Source organism: Jatropha curcas, chromosome 4, assembly GCF_041381405.1.
Source record: "Jatropha curcas cultivar XTBG-Jc1 chromosome 4, XTBG_Jcur_1.0, whole genome shotgun sequence".
In the NCBI taxonomy this organism is placed as follows: Eukaryota; Viridiplantae; Streptophyta; class Magnoliopsida; order Malpighiales; family Euphorbiaceae; genus Jatropha; species Jatropha curcas.
In genome coordinates, this window is record NC_143154.1 from 3,333,355 (window position 1) to 3,343,207 (window position 9,853).

Consider the following 9,853-nt stretch of genomic DNA (forward strand, 5'->3'; position numbering starts at 1 on the left):
CATACCATTTAATAGGAACAGTAAGCCCATACAAGTTAAGATATAAATGTAAATAAATGTTATACAATCCGGCCCAATTTTAATTATCTCCAATAAAATTTAGTTTGGGCCTAGTCATTATCAATCATGTTCATAATATGAGCATACTGATTCTCCTATGTCTAATAATACAACCAACCGTTTATAAAACAACGCATACGGCATGGCCCAATTGGAAATACACGACCCTATAACTGCGGAGTTCAATAATATTCTGATAATAGAATAATTTATACATCCAAAATTAAATAACAGAAATATAAAGTTTACATTTATAACTCTGCGGAGAAGATTGCAGAGCTTCAGTTGAATCCGCTGCTTCCTAGTACCTGAGAGGTTTATTAGGGGGTGAGTTTTGCAACTCAGTGAATAATAATAAATAATACACACCACATACAATCAAGCAAAATGCACCCTCGTATACTGAATGAACACACAACAGTCAATCATATGGCATCACATCAGCACCCACAAACAATATCACCTTCAAATAATCACATCACGTGGAAATTAGTCAGTGGAGTCACCGAACCCCCGATGAGCCGTCCTCCCACATGGCTCATCCTCTCACATGTGCACTAGGAAGCCGATCCCCCATACTGGCCGACCGATCTAATCCTCACTTGACCAGCCCTCTCATTGTTTTTCCATTCTCTCTTTTCTTTTCCATACCAACAGGAGGTAACCCGGTCGTCTCCATCAAATCTAGATCATCAGGCGCTCACAACAGGAGGCCACCCTGCGGGCTGCGATCAAATCTAGATTATCAGGTGCGTCCAATAAAGAAACCAACCTGTGGTTTTCCATATCACACAGATTATAGCAGTAGGTGCACACGGGGGCGCCGATCTCCCATTTACCCGGCCAAATTTCATATCATATTCAGGATCCATATCATATATACCATTCTCACAAACCCATGGTGACCCACTTCATCCCAATTCCACATAAACAAATCACAGCATAGCCACAGCACAAATAATCAGACAATTCATTCATCATAATACACCAATTTCATCCAAATGCACAATTATATATAAGTATAATTATAGTGATCGTAACATAATATATATGATAAAATACTTATAATATATTGTAAATATATAAATAAAAATATAATGTTTATAAATAAATATTATGCAAATGCAGTGTTGATATGCATTATTTATTATTACTCACAATGATGGAGAGCGAAGTTCTAGCTTTGATTCTGTCCTGGAGAGGCACTAGATGGACCCGAGCAATCTAAGAAGTTTAAGAATGACACAAAACAAAAGTAACTATATCAGATAAAGTATTTCTTTACCATTCTTAGAATTTTATTTTATACTCTTAATTTTTCTACGTAATCTAATCTCGATATTAATTTCTTTTCTATAATAAATTTTATTTCTCTACCGAACTCTATTTTATTTTTCTTCCGAAATCTATTTTATTTTCTATTAGTTTCTACTCTCTATAAATAATTAAATTTCTATAATGAATTTTATTTGCTACCGAAATTCATTTTATTTTCTACCGAAATTTCGCCAGCATCTCCCCTGAAAATTGGACTATCCACCTGTTAAAATATCAACAATTTATCTAATAACTCCAAATCACACAGCCCATCCATCGGGCAATCAATCAATTCAATTTTCTCATCCTCCATCCGAATATCAATATCAACACGACGTTTAATTCTCAATTCTTCATTTCATTCCATTCATGATATTATCATCAAGATTCCTCAATAAATTAATCAAAGGATTTTAAGTGAATCAACATTCATATTATAAATCAATACTGAAAATTAAATTAACTTAATTTAACTACTCACAATTACTAAATTAAATTAACTAAATTAATTAACTACAATAATAAAATTAATTTAACTAAAATTATTAGCATTAATTTTATTACCCCAAAATATAATCTTTTGTCAAATTTTCGCTAGATCGAGAGTTTTTATGCTTGTCGGATCAAAGGGCAGTAACTGCCAGTGGCCAGATCCAACTGACAGTGGCGGAGAGAGGCGGAGACAGTGGCGATCGGCGGCGATGGCACACGACCTGGCGGAGGAGCGGCTGGCAGCGAGGCTTGAAGCTGGTGCTGCTGTTGTAGGCGCGACAGGCCTGGCAGAGGGCTGACTGTGGTGCGCGGAGGAGCTGCGGGACGTGCTGGCGTGCAATGGAGGCGGTGCTGACTGCAACTGGCGCGCGGTGGTGATCGACTGACGTTACTGGAGCTGCTGGCAGTGACGCAGACACAGTTGCAGGGAAGAAGAAAGGGAAAGAAAGAAAAAGGAAAGAAAGAAGAAGAAGAAGAGAGGAGAGGAGGTGGCGCAGAAAATGGCGAAGGGAGGGTGAAGTTTGCGCTGAATATAGAGGGAAGAGGCTTCTAGAAGTGGTTTGGGCTGATTCGGTTCGATTCTGGTTTGTTTCAGCCCAAATCTTGGTTTTCTTTTGATTTGCCGATTTTCAATTGGTTTTCGATTCGGTTTATCACTGTACAAATTATTAATTTGCATTTAAATAATTAAATACATTTCCAGGCTGTCCGTTTATTAAATTTAAATGGAAAATCTTTGAAAATAAAAATTCAGGTTATTTCAGTCTTTCCCCCTTTAAAAAAAATTCGTCCTCGAATTTTGAAAATAAAAAGAAACTAGGATGCAACAGTTGTTTACGACAATGGTGGTTATGCTTCTCACATAATGATGCAACTGTTAAAAGTTATTACCATAGTTAATTTAAACTTGAGATGTACTATATCTACGAGTCAAATCGAGTAAAACATTCATAACCCAAGGCACAGATTCGACTCTAGTATTCACTGTTAAGCGTAAGAATTTAAGTTCCTCATAACCTCTGCTCAAGTAAGGGTTATTACTCTCATTAGCTATATATAATGTGACCTACATTGATGTATCGCCTCATTTATCTCTCACTAGCTATTATAGGCAACGATCCTTTCTCAATAAGATGCTCATACACAAACCAAGCATTAAATCTTCTGATTCTCGCATCCACATATTCAAATTTACTACTATTCCAATTTAGGATCCTTATTATTATTATTATCAAGTTCTACCATTAAGTACCATTCGATCCTTTCCAATTAAAGAGAACAAATTCATGGCACTACCACAAGCTTATTTCAACAGAATCATGACATTTTTCTAACTAATTGCTATCAATTGATAGGAGATCCTGACTTCTATCCCAATCTCATCACATACTTATCAACTTAACCATTTTCCAACGAAGATAGATATATAATCTCTTTTCAAATCCTACTAATGAGAATTCATACTATACCATTTCTTAACTAATTATGACAAGAACTTATGCAACTAGTCAAGTTATCTGTTGCCATGCCAAATATTCTTAATGTATTTTCTAAAATATGCACACACCATTCTATTACACTCAACTCCATAAAGAAGTCTAGCCTACATTTTTTTTTTAATCTTACTCAAGATGTAAAATTCTCCAAACCGTAGTTTATATTCAATTTATCTATTTCTTTTGTCTTTAATCAATCTTTTAGACCGAAATTTACGTATCTAAAAATCAAGAATCCTAAACAAGTAGTGCCTTTTGCTCTAGCTAAGTACGTGATTAAGAATGTTAAACCATAATTTAACTCCTGAGTAGACTATGTCCATTATTTTATCTTTATTCTTAATCCCATGAATGCCTATGAAGATTCAGATAATAATATATCATTGAGTTATTCCTTTTCTCCAAGTCTATCACCTCCAAAATTTGTAAAATTTATACCTAATACGATCTAGGAATATCCTCAACCTTAATTATGTTCTCTCTACATGCTTTACTCCAAATAGGTTAATGCCTCATTGAATCCTTAAACATCAGAGTTACAATGTACCAGTCCTCGAATTGACCTAACTAACCAAGTATTCCTTTAAACCACAAGTTATATCGCAAACTGCCATTTATAACACAATTTTATTCATTCAATCATAATTTCCACCAATTGCTAAGAAATTCAGAATAGCTTTACATTGACTCCAAATCATATATTAATGACTCTCATCCTAATTGATATCTCAATCATTCCATGAGCAAATTTTAAATTAATAAATTACCAGATTAACACACTTAAGTTGGTCTTCAAGTATAGTTAAGATGTAATCTTAGACCATCTTGTTAACACATCCGATAATCTTATAATTCATGTTTTCAGTTTTTGAATACTTGTGTGCATTCTTCTCCTTAAAATTATCCCAAATTCACTTGTTTATTCTTACACAAATCTCAATATTCCAAATGAACAGTAAATTAAAACCAAGTTAGTTCATTGATATATAAAATACTCCAGATACCCTTCTGTTCGCTAGAGGCATAATTATATCTCCCTTTCTCCATCCAATAAACTAAGTAACTTACAAAAATGCACTAAGTAATAGGAATTTCTTATTCTAACTTCTTTGCATCAAGAAATCACATTTATTCACATTCATCGCCATCTCAAGCTGAATCTCATGATTCTTCATCAACTCTTATTCCCAGTTATTAGTATTAATAACACTTATCACTTGTACATAATACATTTATAAGCTCAATATATGGATTCAATTAATATAACTCATAAAACTATTTTCTAACTAGATGCTATCAAATCACAGAAGTCAGAATTTTCTTATCACTTTTTCTCAAGTAGAAAGTCTATCTTTCCTTCTGAATATAAGTACTAAGTTCTTTCGTCATCGGGATTACAATCCTTGAATCATTTATCTATCTGTCTATCACTAGACATTCAGTAGCTTCCTACATTTGATCTCTTTTTAGAATCAGAATTTACTATATATGAACCACGAAATTCTCGAAACTCACCTCGCAAAGACCCGATTAACTCAGCTCATAAGTTTGGTTATAACATTATCAATTATTTGTTTAATATTCTATTAGAATTATTACAAACAGTGATAATTATTTTAAACCTCAAAGCCATTTTCCTACCTTCCATAGTATACATGTTCCATCATTCTACCTTTAATAATATTCCACTTCTTTTTTTGTCCAACTACATATTCTTAACTAATTATTCTAAAGCATCTTTTAATTTTCTAAATTTTTATAAATCTTAAATTTATTTACCACATCAAATTACTATTCATGATCATTTAAATTCTTAATATCCACCTTATCTCTATTCTCCATGAGATATAACAAGAAACTTTTCAATTATACAAATATTGTTCTCCTCTATTCTTTATATTCAAATTATGTTCAAATTATATTCAACCTATAATTTTCCTAATATAATTATCACCCCAATATAATAGCGTTTCAATCCCAAAACCACTAATTGCCTTTGTTATCTTTTACTTTTATTTTATTATACTTGGTCCATAGACTTAGTCTGACTTATTAAACATCCTACATGTACTGGGATCTTAATTATATCCTATCTAATACACTCCCTAAATACTAAACTTTCACCGTATTAATTCCTAGATTATACTAACTATCCTTTAATCATATATACCACCCTCGTAATTCTATAAACGATTCAACCTCATTACCCCACTTATCATTTTTCTACCAGACATTCCTTTATATTCCTGAATGTCCTTAAGATTAGGTCCATAACTGTTTCATTACTTGTAAATACTCCTATTAACTATTAGTCAATCTTTTTATCAATTCTTGATCAATTTGTCTTAAAATTTATTCTCGTATAAGCATAGCGAGATCGACGCGAACCACAATTTTTCCTACACTCGTGAAATCCCAAAATATAAAAATCTTTATCTTAGATCCTCTGATGTATCATTATTCCTATTTGCATCAAATCTTCTAACAGTTATCCTTAATTTGTCAAACCTCTAAATACTAGCTATCTTCATTTAAATCACATTAATTCATACTCCTCACCTTTATGTATTTGATTCTTTTCTTAATATTCATTCAATAACAGGACTAGATCCATTCTTACTTATCTAATTCATTGGTATAACATCAATTCAATAATTGAACAATTATCTCTCCATGTCCGATGTCATTCATCAATATACTTAATCATCATAGCCCACTATTTACATAACATAAATACCTTAATTCCCTTATAGAGTCGTTCCTCGGATTATAGAATCCCCCGTTAAACAAAAATCATTGTTTATCATTTACATACCATCGAGTGTACAACTATTTTAAACATCAAAAGACTAAATACCATTAGATTTAATTCTTATTTATACCATATTAAACCTTAAAATTCCACAATCCACATAATATCCATCACTAGGTACATAAAGAGCAAAGTAATTTATCTCTTACTATGAATCACAATTTACTTTTCTTATAACAATAATAATTTATATTATTCCCTATATTCATACACTTGAAAAAAAATAGCTGATGAATACTACAATACACTTTACTCTACTAAGCAGTGATTACTCATAAATAAAACTCACTTCATAAAATAATTCTACCAACAGTATTACTTACGGAAAATACTCATCGTCAATTAATATTCCCCGTCACACCAAATCATTTATTTATGAAACTTTGTATGTATCATTTATGTAAATGTACTACTCAAGATATATATATCTCATGCAAAAAAATGCTTATCTCCATAGTTATAATAAATTCCACCAACCAACATCACGTAAACTTCATCAAATAGATATGCTAAAATCAATACTCTAATTAAATAAATCCTAATGTCCTTGAATTAGAACCATCTAGTTTTCTTATCAATTCACACTATCAACTCATTCTCAACATACCCCTTCTATAGGCACACATATACATACACTCATGCATTCTTATAGATGTATTCCACATTCAACACGTATTAAATAAAAATAGCACACTTTCATCATCTAACTTCAACTTATTAATCCTATATAACTTATCTTCTTACATACTTAAATTATATACGAATTATTTATTCCATATAAGGATTTTTGTTTAAACCATCCCGTTAGCATCAGTAACTAAATCACATCTCTAAAGAACAAGGATACAAATTTTACTCATTAAACAACTTGACTCTAACCGGATTGCGAACAACGCTGAAGAGGAAAGCAAGGAAGACTATGTCAAGACATGACAGGAATTACTCCGCAGTTACATCTAGACTTATGAACTTTTGCTCTGATACCACCTTTGTCATGACCCATTTCGGTGGGCCGGACCGGCACTAGGGCCCAGGTAAGCATAAGGCCCCCGAGGCCCGTAGTAAGCCTAATTACTCAACTATACATTCCATACCATTTAATAGAAACAGTAAGCCCATACAAGTTAAGATATAAATGTAAATAAATGTTATACAATCTGGCCCAATTTTAATTATCTCCAATAAAATTTAGTTTGGGCCTAGTCATTATCAATCATGTTCATAATATGGGCATACTGATTCTCCTATGTCTAATAATACAACCAACCGTTTATAAAACAACGCATACGGCAAGGCCCAATTGGAAATACACGACCCTATAACTGTGGAGTTCAATAATATTCTGATAATAGAATAATTTATACATCCAAATTAAATAACAGAAATATAAAGTTTACATTTATAACTCTGCGGAGAAGATTGCAGAGCTTCAGTTGAATCCACTGCTTCCTAGTACCTGAGAGGTTTATTGGGGGGTGAGTTTTGCAACTCAGTGAATAATAATAAATAATACACACCACATACAATCAAGCAAAATGCACCCTAGTATACTGAATGAACACACAACAGTCAATCATATGGCATCACATCAGCACCCACAAACAATATCACCTTCAAATAATCACATCACTTGGAAATTAGTCAGTGGAGTCACCGAACCCCCGATGAGCCGTCCTCCCACATGGCTCATCCTCTCACATGTGCACTAGGGAGCCGATCCCCCATACTGGCCGACCGATCTAATCCTCACTTGACCATCCCTCTCATTGTTTTTCCATTCTCTCTTTTCTTTTCCATACCAACAGGAGGTAACCCGGTCGTCTCCATCAAATCTAGATCATCAGGCGTTCACAACAGGAGGCCACCCTGCGGGGTGCGATCAAATCTAGATTATCAGGTGTGCCCAATAAAGAAACCAACCTGTGGTTTTCCATATCACACAGATCATAGCAGTAGGTGCACACGGGGGCGCCGATCTCCCATTTACCCGGCCAAATTTCATATCATATTCAGAATCCATATCACATATACCATTCTCACAAACCCATGGTGACCCACTTCATCCCAATTCCAGATAAACAAATCACAGCATAGCCACAGCACAAATAATCAGACAATTCATTCATCATAATACACCAATTTCATCCAAATGCACAATTATATATAAGTATAATTATAGTGATCGTAACATAATATATATGATAAAATACTTATAATATATTGTAAATATATAAATAAAAATATAATGTTTATAAATAAATGTTATGCAAATGCAGTGTTGATATGCATTATTTATTATTACTCACAGTGATGGAGAGCGAAGTTCTAGCTTTGATTCTGTCCTGGAGGGGCACTAGATGGACCCGGGCGATCCAAGAAATTTAAGAATGACACAAAACAAAAGTAACTATATCAGATAAAGTATTTCTTTACCACTCTTAGAATTTTATTTTATACTCCTAATTTTTCTACGTAATCTAATCTCGATATTAATTTCTTTTCTATAATAAATTTTATTTCTCTACCGAACTCTCTTTTATTTATTTTCTTCCGAAATCTATTTTATTTTCTATTAGTTTCTACTCTCTATAAATAATTAAATTTCTATAATGAATTTTATTTGCTACCGAAATTCATTTTATTTTCTACCGAAATTTCGCCAACATCTTCCTTAAAAATTAGACTATCCACCTGTTAAAATATCAACAATTTATCTAATAACTCCAAACCACACAGCTCATCCATCGGGCAATCAATCAATTCAATTTTCTCATCCTCCATCCGAATATCAATATCAACATTACATTTAATTCTCAATTCTTCATTTCATTCCATTCATGATATTATCATCAAGATTCCTCAATAAATTAATCAAAGGATTTTAAGTGAATCAACAATCATATTATAAATCAATACTGAAAATTAAATTAACTTAATTTAACTACTCACAATTACTAAATTAAATTAACTAAATTAATTAACTACAATAATAAAATTAATTTAAGTAACTAAAATTATTAGCATTAATTTTATTACCCCAAAATATAATCTTTTGTCAAATTTTCGCTAGATCGGGAGTTTTTATGCGTGCCGGATCAAAGGGCAGTAACTGCCAGTGGCCAGATCCAACTGACAGTGGCGGAGAGAGGCGGAGACAGTGGCGATCGGCGGCGATGGCACACGATCTGGCGGAGGAGCGGCTGGTAGCGAGGCTTGAAGCTGGTGCTGCTGTTGTAGGCGCGACAGGCCTGGCAGAGGGCTGGCTGTGGTGCGCGGAGGAGCTGCGGGACATGCTGGCGCGCGATGGAGGCGGTGCTGACTGCAATTGGCGCGCGGTGGTGATCGACTGACGTTACTGGAGCTGCTGGCAGTGACGCAGACACAGTTGCAGGGAAGAAGAAAGGGAAAGAAAGAAAAAGGAAAGAAAGAAGAAGAAGAAGAGAGGAGAGGAGGTGGCGCAGAAAATGGCGAAGGGAGGGTGAAGTTTGCGCTGAATATAGAGGGGAGAGGCTTCTAGAAGTGGTTTGGGCTGATTCGGTTCGATTCTGGTTTGTTTCAGCCCAAATTTTGGTTTTCTTTTGATTTGCCGATTTTTAATTGGTTTTCGATTCGGTTTATCACTGTACAAATTATTAATTTGCATTTAAATAATTAAATACATTTCCAGGCTGTCCGT

At 33.8% G+C, this 9,853-nt stretch overlaps 2 long non-coding RNA genes across 2 annotated transcripts; both read right to left on the bottom strand.

Annotated features, from left to right (window-relative positions):
- Positions 1-7: 7 nt before the first annotated feature.
- LOC149496691 (uncharacterized) lies at positions 8-2,502 on the bottom strand. Its single transcript, XR_016320372.1, has 3 exons — positions 1,942-2,502; positions 1,219-1,284; positions 8-368 (listed from the first exon to the last, which is right to left on the bottom strand). It is a non-coding gene; the product is annotated as an uncharacterized LOC149496691 (long non-coding RNA).
- Positions 2,503-7,273: 4,771 nt separating this feature from the next.
- On the bottom strand, positions 7,274-9,649 carry LOC149496692 (uncharacterized). The gene is made up of 3 exons (XR_016320371.1): positions 9,214-9,649; positions 8,484-8,530; positions 7,274-7,633 (listed from the first exon to the last, which is right to left on the bottom strand). It is a non-coding gene; the product is annotated as an uncharacterized LOC149496692 (long non-coding RNA).
- Between the last annotated feature and the right edge of the window lie 204 nt (positions 9,650-9,853).